Source organism: Impatiens glandulifera, chromosome 2 (assembly GCF_907164915.1).
Source record: "Impatiens glandulifera chromosome 2, dImpGla2.1, whole genome shotgun sequence".
Lineage (NCBI taxonomy): Eukaryota > Viridiplantae > Streptophyta > Magnoliopsida > Ericales > Balsaminaceae > Impatiens > Impatiens glandulifera.
The window spans coordinates 54,516,775-54,531,599 of record NC_061863.1 but is presented as its reverse complement, the minus strand read 5'-3'; positions in this window follow the sequence as shown (position 1 = coordinate 54,531,599).

The following is a 14,825-nucleotide window of genomic DNA, read 5'->3' as shown; positions in this document are numbered from 1 at the left end:
TAATAAGACTCACCACTACTCTTTGTCACGGTCTTAGTCTTTTCACTGACGATCCGTGCAGCACTAGTTACGATCTTCACAAAAATAGGTAATTAGTCAGCCTTTCTCAAAACAAACACTCAATGTTTAATTGAATGGACACAAGAATATATAGAGAGAAAATATCTCTTACAAGAATAGTATTATATTGATTGAATATTTGGTGATTTACAAAAAATACCTCAAAAGTATTTATAAGGATATCCCAACTACTGTATTAATTACATAACACTCAGCTACCACATTAATGGTGTGATAGATAACTACCACATTAATGGTTTACTATCAACCACTAATTTAATGGCTTACTAACCAACCACCACATTTAGTGGCTGACATGCTTTCTTACAAGGCTTCTAGAATGTTTATTGGGTTGGGCCTTCATGGATGATTAAGCCCCTTAGGTTAGGAAGACAAAGGAGTCGTGACGTCTTGCATTGAATATTTATTAATAATACTTTAAAAACAATATTTAATATAAAAAAATCATATATATTTTAATGCATATTATAATACTAAGAGATTAATTATAATTGTTAATGTGAAACATATTGCTAATAAATTACTAATAGATGTTTTTCAAAATTATTAAATATTATTGTAATGTAATTTTCAATAATATGATATCATATAATTGTAGAAATTTTTGCGAAAAGATTATATATAATTTTTATTGCGAAACGTATTGCTGGTATATTATAAATATGTCAAACAAAATTTTTAAAACTAATAAATATAAATGCAATGGTTATGACAAACTTAAAAAGAAGAAAAGAATAACAGAGTTGATATGGCCAATACATGTGGTAAAATAAGAGATTTTTTTGGAATTATCCAACGCATTTATACTATTTTTGCACATTCTACTAAGAGGTGGAAAATTTTGAAGGATAATATTAAACTTTATACTCCCAAATCATTGTCCCATCGAGGATGGGAGAGTCATCTTGATAGTGTTAAAGCCATAAAGTTCCAAATGTCAGAACTTCAAGAAGCTCTACTTGAAGTAGTAGATATTGATAATGATGATAAAATAAGGAGTGAAGCTAAGTCCTTAGCGAAGAATGAACTTAGTGATTTTGAATTTATATTAGTAAATGTTATTTGGTATGAAATATTAAATGAAGTTAATTTGGTGAGCAAGTTTTTACAATCAAAGGATATGCTTATTGATGTCGCTATAAAGAGAATGAAAGGGTTAATTTCTTTCTTTGAGATCTATAGAGAAAATGATTTCACTAAAGCGATAGAAGAGGCTAAAGTTATTGCTTTGGAAATGGAGGTTGATCCCATATTTCTTCAAAGACGAAAGATTTGAAGAAAAAAACAGTTTGATGAAAATTTAGGGACATCATCCACTCCATTATCTGTAGAGGAGTCATTTAGAATTGATTATTTTCTTTATACGGTTGATCAAGCCATTTCTTCTCTTAATAGAAGGTTTGAGCAATATCAAGAATATGAAAATATTTTTGGTTTCTTGTTTACTGCTCAAAATTTGCAATCACTAGATGATTTGACTTTGAAGTCTTGTTGTGCTCGTTTAGAAAATGCTCTTACTCAAGAGGGAAAATCTGATATTGATGGAGATGATTTATGTATGGAGTTGAAGTTAGTTAGTGAACTTTTGCCTAATGGGATATGGGGACCAAGTCATATTTTGAAATACTTGAAGGGTTTGAATTATTTTCCAAATACAATTCTTATAACTATTTCAGTGACTGTTGCATCGGCTGAAAGAAGTTTTTTTAAGTTAAAATTGTTGAAGTCCTATTTGCGTTCCACAATGCTGCAAAAAGGCTTAATGGATTGACATTTATAAGTATTGAAAATGAGCTATTGGATGAAATACAATATGAAGAGTTGATTGATGATTTTGCTGGAATGAGTGCTAGAAGACTAGCTCTTTTCAAATAAAAATTATGAACTTTTTGTAAGTTGTTCTTTTATGTTTAAACTTTCGTAAATCGAATATTGTTATCTTTTTCATATTATAAGAATCATATTTTTTTCTTATTAAATATTGTTTTTGAATTCAAAATTTAGGCCCCAAATCTTAGATTGTCCAGAGTCCAAAAATGAACGAGACAGCCATGATTATATTACGAATATTTCAAAAAATATTTACAAAACTATTATATAAAATTGTAATATAGTCTGTAGTAATAAATTATAATGAAATTGCAATACCAGTTACAAATAGATTATTTATTTGTGCTAAGGAAATGTATATTATAAATTTACTTATCAATATTATTCTAGTTACTTGAGAATTTAATTTGCAATAATCACAGCCTTATTTATATTATATTTTTCTATTTCTAGCTATATATTTTTTATTAAATATTTTTTAAATTATATTTTTCGTAAAATTACGTTTTGGTTGAAAATATAATTATAAGATTGTAATATTTCAAATTTTTATTGTGAGTGGATTGTAGTTCTTCAAAACTCACATTAAAAAAATATATGTGAAAGATATATATTGCGATTTGACAGTTTTTTTTTAGCGACTATAATCTTACAAAATTCAAAAAAAAATATATATTTTAATTATCATGTCATGAATGTCACTTAAGTGCATTGTCATCGTTAATAATCACATTTACTCAATTAGAATATCTACTATAATTTATCTACTCAAATTAAGGAATCTAACAAGTCTTTCTCGTTCAATAAAGTCATTTCTTATCGTACCTATGACACAGAATATATAAATTTATGATCACAATCATTAACATTTTAAACTAGTAATATATATTATGTATTTTAGTTGATTCATTTATTTACAAAATATATACATCTTCACATTGTTTTAACAAATAATATGAAACAGAGAAGATTCATTTAATTAATTTAAATATTAATTATAATACATAAAATGTCAAAGTTGTTATGTCATTGAACACCTCATACAAGTTTAAGTCATTCATAACATTTTCGACTCTTCAAAACTTCATTAAAGATATATATATATATATATATATATATATATATATATATATATATATATATATATATATATATTCATACAAAATCTATATCTTATAAGTTCGTGTGGTCTCCTATATATCATATATATCTACAATAATTTGTGCATCTTCAATTAACTTTGCAGTTGAATTTTCTTTGTTTAGTACATTGAATATTATTAAGTTCAACATTACTTGCATCTCATCTCAAAAGATTAAACTCTTTCTCTAATAAGAATATAACATTTATCGAGATAAGTATTTTGTTTGTTTGTTTGATTTTGTAAGTCACAAAAACTATAGGCTTTGCTCGTGTACACGACAAGGGTGAAGTACATTATTTGGTTGACCTAGGTTCTTTTTTATTTTTTTTTATTTTAGTAAGTTCTCAATAATTGTTAAGATCTTGACAATTTTTTGGTCATTGACTTTGTATATTTTTTTTAATTATAAATTAGTTTAATATTGACGTATTTTAATATTACGTTAAAATAAGATCTCACTATAAATTTTATTAGTTATTAGTTATATTTAGTTATTTAAAGTATATTCATGTTATTATAATTTTGTTAAACATGAAATGAATTTAGATGTCACAACTTGTATTTGAAATGAGTTGGGTTGAATTTACCAACTTATTTATGGTAAAAGTTTTAACAGTCTCCCTACAACTTATTTGACGCCATTTTTATTTTTTATTTTAAAAGTTTTAATAGAACTTATTTGATGCTGGATCCCGAAAAACAATTTCTATCATTAATATTTTAATTTTATAACCTAAATACAGAGTTATTATTTTTTTTTTTGAAAAAAATTCATTTATTACTAATGATAAAAATCGTTTAAACACAACAACAAAAATATGTCGCTGACATAATAGGTTATTGTTACTTAATAGGTTATCGAATTTGTAAGTTCTCAATAAGAACCGCAAATATATAATTATTCTCATTATTATTATCATAAAATCCAAAGATTGACAAAATTATAAGCTCTGACATTGTTATTCACTCTTGCATTTCTATTTTATCTCTGCAAATAACAATTGTGATAATGATCAAAACCTTTCATAACTACTCAATAATAGTTTTCTTCAATATCTAATCATTATCATAAAATTACAACATCAGTTAAAAAGTATGTTTATAATATAAATCAATCAAATCATAATACCTTTAATAATATTGTAAAAAAGTGGCATGTGATTGATTTTCTAATCCAGACTAGTTAATTTCTTCTACATTATTATCATGTCTTCAATGGAACTACACTGCACAAAAAAACTGTTTACCCATTTGGATCTCTCTATCAGTCACTCATTCAAAGATTGGATTTTATTTGAGCCTTTACATGATTAATAATTCCATGCATCAATCAAGAAAAACAATAATCCGTGATCAAGAATAGACATAATAATATTGTCACCATAAACACCATAATGATTTTTATTTGAAAGTCTCGGTCAGAATTCCATTAAAGTAATCGTGATATATAGCGCGCAACAAAACAAAATTGGATTTATTTGGCTACAAAGAAATTCAATAGTAACGAGATAAGATATTTAGAACGATAAGGTTCGATAACAAGACTATTTTCAATGAAACCGGAGCCCCAACTGCTGACAGATCCGAAATTTGGGAACATATTGAAAGTGACAAGGGATTAATCTTCTAGAATGATTAATTGGGTGAAATAAGTATGATATTTGGCCCACTGCCTCCGCCGGCAACTCTACTTGGATTGCGGATTACACATTGGAATCTTCTACTTGTTTTAGTCCTTATTATTTTCTAAAATCAGTTTTACTATTTTCATTTTCTATACATGTGACATGAACAATATTATACATATATATATACATTCTATATAAGAATATAAAAATTAAATTTACATATTTAATCTAAGGGGAAAAAACCATTAGATTAAATTTTATAAGTCTGTTTACGTTTTCTTAATAAATAACTTATATAACTCAAGGTTTTTTTTATTGCCTCTTTGTGCTAAATACATGAAAACTCTTCTCATCATATGTTGTGTTAGAATGTGATCGATGCTCACATATTGGAACCCAATCACAACTATTTTATATTAATATATAGTTTTGGTAATGTAATTAGTATTTGTTAAGTTTTTTTTAGTTAATAATTTAAAGTTATTTTATTTAGTTAAGAATATAAAAAATAATTTGTTTATTAATTAGACTACTTAATTATATAATAAATAAGTAGTATATATATTCATATGATTTATTTATAAAAAAATAATGCTCATATTAATAATGTTAACAAAAATAATTAGGTTTTGTTTTTCCAGTGAGCTGTGATCCCTATATAATTAAAATATCTAAGGCTGGCTACAAAAAAAAAACAAAGAAACGGGCGAGTTAACTATTAAAATCTTAATTAGAATTTTACGATTCTAAATGAATTAACAAATTCGATTTTAATTAAATTATTAAATTATTAATTAAAATTTTACGATTTTAAATTTATACTTTAACCATTTTATAGAGATAAAATAAATTAATATTTATATATATTTTTTAAATTATTATTTAAATAAATGATCTTGTATCCAAATATTGAGAATTGAGAGATACTAACAGTAACAATCAATCAAGTTCAATTTCGGCCCAATGTGACCCAAATTTACAAAACCCCAATAGAATTATTATAAAGCTGCTAGGTCCAATTCGGTCAAATACATCATTGAGATTTGAGAGTGTACTTAAAGTGGTTAAAGTTTAATTTAAAAAAATATTAGTTATATATTATTAACAGTAACTGATAATTTTTTAAATCAGAACATGTTTATTGAGAATTAACTTGATTAACTAAAATCCAATTAAATTACCTGGGTTGACTTGTAATGTTACGTCTAACCATTTTTTTTGTCTCTATGGCATTCAAATAACCATAAGAAATTACATGAACAAAATCAACCCAGGCTAGTATTCTTCAAAGAAATAAAAAAAAAAGTATTAGAGAGCCCAAAAATCAGAATGATATTGAGATTAAAGTTCTTCAAAATTCTCAACCAGAACGTTATTTAAAAATAAAGCTGTTGAGGATTCTTTATCTGGGGGCAAATTACTATAAAGATGATGAATGATGATAGAGATTAGTATGAGAATCAAGTTAGATATTTGGGCTGCCATAGTTATACCGATATTTTAGTTTATTTAATTTAACTAGCTAGTATATCTTAATTGATAAGTTTTCATCACTTTACTATATATAAATTATTATTTTTTAAGTTGAAAGCTAGTATGATTATAACAATATAGTCACTTCAGTTCAAAGCTTTTTAAGTAAAAAATTAATTAATATTATATTATATATAAATTAGTGAAGTTAAAATAAAATTAGAAAAAAATTGATTTAATTTGGCTTCATAATCCCTTACAATTCCAATTGATATATATGTTTAGATATATGGAATTAAAACTGACAATAAAATTTCAATTTCATAAAAATTGATTGGTATTGAATTACATTGAAGTTTTTGAAAGAAAAAACTATAAAATTATAATTTAATTTTAATTTTTATATTAAAAAAATATAATAAAAACAATTTGAATATATATTATCTATATTATAAAGATATTTGTTTTAAAATAGTTTTTTTTGTTTGTTAATATGTCGATTCTAATGAAGAATAAAAATATCGGTTCGACATATTAGTTTATTAAATTAAAAAAATGGGTTGGCAGGTTAATTTCTTAAATTAAAATAAAATATCGAAATTTATCTTCCTAAATTAAAAAATATATATTATATTGAAATTTTAATTTACTAAATTTTAAAAATATATATATCGGTTTGACATTTTAACTTTTTAAATTTAAATAAATTATCGTTTACTACGATCCTAAACTAAAAAAATGTGGGATTGAGAATTATAATTTCACTGTCTAATTCTAATTTTTAATTTTAGAGAATTATCAATTAATGATTACCACCTAACTTTTTTTTTTAAATAAATTTTGCTTTAGGCTTATTCTAAGCTTAGAATAACTTGACATTTTAAGAGATGTTTCGATCTCGGGTTTTATAGATTTTTTAGAGTTTAATTTATTTATTAGATTAGCATCAATTTACTTAATTCATAATTTTAAATATATTGACTTTAATTTTGTTAAACTTTAAAAATAAAAAATATTTAAAAATACATATAACATACTAATTTCTATCAAACAATATATACATATTTTTTTCTAAACTATAAAATTCCTAAAAGCCCCCCAAATTTTCTATTGGGTATAACATTATTGCTTGTTAGATAAATGGCAAACATGCAATGGCATTTTTTTTATGCAATATAAATATACAAAAGAGACTTAAAGGATTCGATTTCATCTGAAAGTCTAATGGTAAGAATTGTCTTAAAAAACTAAAAGATTACGGGTTTAATTTCATTTGAAAGCGTTTTGAGTTTAAGCGGGGACTATGACTGTAGGCGTGTCAGGGATTCGCAAGAATAAGTTTCTATTCAGTCTCCTCCAACTCCAAGCTTCTCCTCTCCATTGAATCCCAAGCCGGTGTCGGGGCCAACGTCCATTAAGAAGGGGATAGTCGGTTTATTTCGCTCTTAAATCTATTTAACCTTTCTCCGAAACTACTTTATTTATCGTCATCTTCCTACGTAAGATTAACCTTGTTCTCTTAGTTTATCTTTAATATTCTAAAGAGGCTACTAGTTCTCTATTTAAATTTAAGGATAAACAAATTTATTAGGAGAATAAACGTATTTATGTAGAGGTTGTATTGATTTAAACTCGTATTTTTTTAAATTTTTTCTTGTATTGTTTGTGTGGCCTATAAATTTTGTTTTCTCTTCTTTTATGATATTTTTTTTAATTTTAATTTTTTTTGAAATAATTATTTTCTTTCGTTTTGTTTTAACGAATTATTTTTTTTTAATACTTTTTTATACATTTATGTTTCCAAATCTTGTAAAAATATAGTAAACTATTAACTTAAGTAGTTTTAAGATATATATTGTATATTTTGTGAAAGGTTCAATTCTATATAAGTACATTTTTCTGTTTTGAATTTCTTTTACACTAATTTCAAACTCCATAAATATTTTCTTATATTTTATTTAATTCCCTCTTAACTCTAACTTTTTGCAGTCCAATATCATACTAACTTTAATTTAATATTTTTTTTTTGTATATATAATTTACAAGTACAATTGAGCTTGTAGTGACATTGACATATTATTAAGTATCACTTTTCCTCCACTAAAAAGAAAATGGAAGGAGAGGACGATACTATGAGAGTGAGTGTGGATCCAATGCACTAAAATTATGCTTCTGAAATATTGAGTTGGAACATATTCGCCACAGTATGCTTAAGAATTAATGTTGAATTCCTCACTCTCATTTATTTTTTAAATGTTAATAAAACTACATATATTAATTAAGAACCAATTAAGGGCTCACTGGACTATGGGCCTAGGGCTAACTGGACTTATCACCTCTGGGCCCGGCTATGATTTCATGGTCTTTCTTCTAGAATACCAACACCTAACATCATTTGTCTTTCTTTCAATTGCTACATCAAAAATCATGATTTACTTCACTTAGAGAAGCTACTTAATTCAAGTTAGTGTAAGTGATATTTTTCATGAATCCATTGTCCATATGAGAAAATAAAATATGACGGGATGGAATGAGGTGTATTACCGCATTAACTAGAAAAAATAAAAATATGAAAAATAATATAAAATAATTTTAAAAAATTTCAATCAATCAAATTACGCTACATCATTTACTCTTTCAAATTTCATCTTTCTGTCATTTTTAATGGAAAAATAAATTTTCTGTAATGGATTTGAAAGGAAAATTGAGTTTGATACTTACAAGTTTTATATGAGAAAATATATTTTGAATTATATACATATAGATTGTTAATAGTTTAGGGTGGTAAATAAGGTATTCTCATAACCAAACTCAAACAATCCTTATCAATGCTAGATATATAACATATAACTGGCCATACGTTTTCTATCTATCTATTATATATATTCTGGGTATTTTATTCTTCAATCCATAATGAAAAATTCCATATCTATATTCCACAATATAATTGTGTTACGGGAATTCTTGTTTTATCTTATACTCTCACATCTCAATTAGGTCCATAGAGCATCTCAAGAATATGTATACAAATAAAATAGCAATGCCCATATAAGTTACTCTATTATCATAACCCTTTTAAATCAGAACAATTTTGAGTATAAATCGAATCTGGTCTATATGGCTTTCTAGTGACCATGGAATGTCATCCTTTGTTATAGATAATTATAAATTATCTATAATTAATTAATAATATTTATTATTATCAAAGAATGTTAAATCCCATCAAATTTATTTTTTTTGAATAATTGAAGACACACAATATATGACTGCAAAGCTAAAGTAGTTACAAAGGAGAAGCAGAAAGAACATTTAGATCACATCGAGTTAGTTTCATTTAATATCCTCTATCTTATGGATTAATAATCATCGTTTCATGATTCTCCATGTTTGTTAATGCTTCTGAATTATTCAGTCTCTTTTTTATATTCGTTATATTTCATTTTAACTCGTGGTAAGTAGTTTTACAACTTTTGATTTGTATCTGTTTTGTTTTATCTACAACAAAGCATGTGGTGATTATGTCCATACTATAATGAAAATTTTATCATTTAAATATATATATTTATTTATTTGGATGTCAAGGAATATTCCAAGCATTTGTAAGCTAAACTTTTTTTTTTTTTGTATTCTCTTTGTATAATAATATCTTTGCATAGTACTAGTAGGCCAATTAAACAAAAAAAAAGTGAATGAAAGAATGGATGCCAATGTCTTATTAGACAACTTTTGTCAAATTGTTTGAATATTTATGATCCCATTATCACTAAGAACCAGATTCACATGTATTGTCAATGACTCCCCAATCTTTATCTTAGTTCTATATGTACATCATCTATAAATATCTTCAATTTTATAATTTAAGCAAAACTTTTGGATAATAAGAAAATGAGTAAAGGAATAAATTTGATCATGGAAGCTCATAACTCAATGTAATAGAATGCATGCAATAACTCATGGCCATAAGTTCGAGTCTTCACATGTAAATGAATTTGATCCTATACGATATATATGACACAACACTATATATAATTGCAAATATTTAACTTCCTAACTAATAATAATGATAAAAAAAACATTTCTTCTTAGACTGTCATCAATCCCAAATTAAGTTCCACATTTTTTTTTTCATATTTCATAAAGAATAAGAGACTTTCTAAAAGTGTGCAGTAGGTTTGGGAGATGGTAAAATAAATAGGAAGGGTGGGCAGTTTGTACTTTTTAGAAGACAGTGCAAGTGTCCTAATAGATTTGAAAACACATTTTTGGAGCTGGGTAGAAAACATAGATAAATTTATTTGATTTTTATTTTAAATATCTTATTCGGAAATTGATTAGATAAGATAATATATTCATAAATTTATTAAGAAGTTTATAATGTAATTCTAAATTGAGATTCAATATAGAAAAAAGGGTTTTACAAAAGATTATATATAGTTAGTCTATCACCATCACTGTGAAACGTATTGATAACGCAAAGATGATGATGATCAGCATTTCAGTCAGCGTGAAATATCCTTATAAGGTAAAAGAACATATAAACTAAATTAAAAAAAAAACTTTAAAACCAAAAACTACTAGATGCTTTTAAGGCATGGACCAATATGCCAATGTTTTGAACTTTCTGATAGCCCATTGGAAGAAGAAAGGAATTTTGAGGCGAGAATAACTTTGTGGAGGTCTGCCTAGCTGAAAGATCCAACATATCTTTTCACATTATAATATGATCAGATCAGATCGATCGATCGAGATTGCCTTTTCCCTAACACCTTGTTAGATCTTGGGGTTTTCTTTTAGATTTTTATAGGGTTCTTTTCGGAGAAAACGTTATTCATATAAAAATAAGTTATTTGAAAGTTTTTTAGCAACTACTTAACTAGCTAAATACCATATTCAAACATGAAATTATTCTTGTGGAGTGAATAAGAGCCAGCGCTCAAATGAGTTACAATCTTGGGGTAAAGCAATTAATGTGCATCAACATCTAAGAGAGATGGAATCGAATTTATAATTGTGACCACAACATCTTTTATTATATATGGAGTCACTTCCATATTTTATATAATATATATAATAATACCTAGCTATATATAAACATGCTTTTCTTCTCACATAAGTTTACACATTATTATTGTTTCTTAAAAAGAAAATGTATACAACTATTATTTTCTTCATATATTTTCTTATTGACATAAATATCTGTCACATTTTTAAATAGTAACATATCTACCATGCTGGTATTTTATATGTTGGGGTGATGTTATATATTAGGACATCTGATGCTTAGTCGATGCTTGTTCACGATGAACATGTGTTCCTTGAGAAAATGCAACATATTATCAAATATTTGGTAACGCGTTTGAGTCATCCACCCTTCAAAAGACAATGGAGGATCCACTTAGACCCGACCGTGAAAATTGAGTTGGCGAATCGCATACTTAATGGATGGAAAATCATTTCAATGAGAGTAAATTCATCGATAAAAAATCTATTAGTATTGGACGTGGAGTGCTATGAAGCACCGATACAAAAGGAAGCAAAAATAGTTTGTTCGAACTATGACAAATAAATGCAAACATTTATAGTGATGCTAACTACCAGGGTAGATGAACAAAAGGAACAAAACTCAAACTAAAGAAGTATGACAAATAAATGCAAACATTTATAGGGATGCCAACTATAAGGGTAGATGAACAAAATGAACAAAACTTAAGTTAACTAGAGAAGTCTAATTTTTAAAGTTCAAAATATCATAAAAATTTAAAATCATGTTTATTGGCTTTAAATTATTAATCAGTGAATATAATGGTAATCAATTGTCCTAATTGATCTGTTTTCTCACCAGAAAGATGAGATGACGTGGTAGGGTGGATAAAGTGGTCAATTGCTTTTAAAGTTGCAAGTACATAAGTAGGCTACCATAGTATATGTTTGAATCCCTACTATAATAAACATTACTGTATCATTAAACCAACAAGAGATCAAGTTAAATAAAATTTAAGAACAATTTTTCAAGTGATTTGTGATTTGATTGTATTTTGAAATAAAAAATAAGTAAAACAGTGAAGAAGCAAAACACTTGCTTTCACACAAGTCATGTTGTCATTAAATTTTCTCTATCAAAATTATTAATACAAGTGCAAGGCAATTCCTTTTCTATTCATTAATTAATATAACTACATTATTACCCGTCCATTTATACGAATATGATAACATTTTTATTTTATTTTTAACCGTTTTAAATTTATGATCGAGTCAACTTATAATCCGACCCAAATATCCATTTATTCATATATATATATATATATATATATATATATATATATATATATATATATATATATATATATATATATATATATATATATATATATATATTCAAATTAACAACAACTTTCGATTAGAAAATTAAACATCATATTATATATATATATATATATATATATATATTGTTTTGTTATATTGCAAATTCGAAACATATCTATAACATTTTTTATTTTATTTTTAACCGTTTATCAACGGGTCAACCCATTATCCGACTCAAATATCAATTTACTCTCACATATATATCCAAATTAACCACGCTCTCAACTCGACAATTCGGACACTTTGAAAATTAAGCATCATTATATATATATAGATTTCAAAGTATAGTAAAATAAATTTTGTATTTTTAATTTTAGTGTTTCTATTTCGCTAGAATTTTTTTTTAAAAAAAATTCAATGCGACGTAGTATTGTGAGTTCTTTGTTTTATATTTGGAAAATATAGGGAGACGAATTGGAATTAGGATTTGCTTAAATTTGGGTTATTTAATGTTTATTTGAATAACCTTCTTCAATTGAGGTTATTAATTAAAGTGGATTATTTGGTTAAATTATTTAAAAATATAAATATATAATAAAAAAAATATTTTTTTTAAAAATAAATTATATTTTAATCAATGATGTCATTAATTAAAAAATGAATGAAATAAAATATTGATGATATTTTGGTCTTGTTTGAGGAAGTGGTTTTTTGGATTTTGTCTGGGTTTTGTCCAAAGAATCATTGTTTGATAGAAAGTAGGAAAAAACTAGTTTTTAAAATTTAAAGATTAATTTGCCCTTTCATTTTAGAAGATATGGTGTAGGTGAGAGAATGATAGTTTAGAAAGAAGATAAAATTAGAGTGTAGTTTTGGTATTTAAATGATAAAATTATTTGATTCGATAATTGATAAGATGTTTGAGTTTTGGGATAAAAACTGAGTTTTATCCCAAAAATCCCTTCATCAAACGTGGCCTTATAGTTCCAATATCACTTCATAATAATGACTTAATTTTCCTATAACAAAATCCAGCATCTAGGCTTGTTCTTCAATGGTTACTTGAATAATTAAGAAAAATATAAAAAAAAATTAATAATTTGTAATGACTTTAAGAATGTGATATTTTTTTGTGTTCTTCAATGGTTACTTGAATAATTAAGAAAAATATAAAAAAAAATTAATAATTTGTAATGACTTTAAGAATGTGATATTTTTTTGTGGGTAAAAAAAAATGTATTGATATATATAAATAAAATAAAAATATTAATTTTAAATAAAATGATAGTAAATTAATGGAATTATTTGATAGATGAAAATGAGTAAATACCAAACCAGCCGCCGAAGAATATTTTGTTTGTATACTCAAAAGTTTGTTTGATTTGGGTTTTTTTGGTTTTCATTCTTCTAAAAAATCATGAATCTCATTATATTTTGTTTTAATCACTCTAATCAACTAAAATACTATTATTTTATTTTTATAAAATTTACAATTTAAATTTAAAAATATTATAGTAATTCAACTAATAAAAAAATTCAATAATTTATTTTTTATCAAATAAATAATCAACATCAAACAAGTCCCAGAAATAAAAGAACATCTTTATATCACCAAAATGTTGTGTGGACCTATGGCTGTCAATATACGCTATTCCAAACAGGGTTAGCAAAGAAACGACCCTTTTCTTTCATAATGAAAAACTCTCACATTACTTATTATCCAAATAACATAAATAAAAAAATAAATAAATAGGAACTCCTTCACCGAGCTCATATGTATCTGGTTGTAACTCGGATAACCAAAAATATTATAAATTTGTTAAAAAAAATTGCGTCGGCTAAATTTCAAATTCTGACTCTCTCTTATCGACATTTATCGATACTAATTTCTTTGCACAACCCTCACCCATAAGTTATTTTAACTGCTTTGGTGAACTCTCCTATAAATCTTGTCCATATTTGTTTTGAATAACCTTTTAACTTGTCTAGATTATGCCCTCAAACATTTCAAATAGTCTCTTATTTCATTATTAATCAAATATTCATTTTATTCTTAGGCTCATTTGAAATCATTTTCTGAAACTGTGAAACTGTTACCTGGATCAGAAATCGTTAATACATTTATCGTTGTTTAAAATACAAAATTTTCTTTTCATTTATGCATGCTGTTCTCATCAGTGATATAGAATTCTCTAAAGCACACTGATATACTTTCTATTTTGGCTAAAATTTAATATGAAACGACGCCCATCACTTGTATATCAAATCAAATCATGGAAGACATTCGAAGCAATAAAGAGAGAATAAGGGGAAATAAAAGGCAATACCTTTAAGATTCTTTTTTTTATCCCTGCTTATATATATTA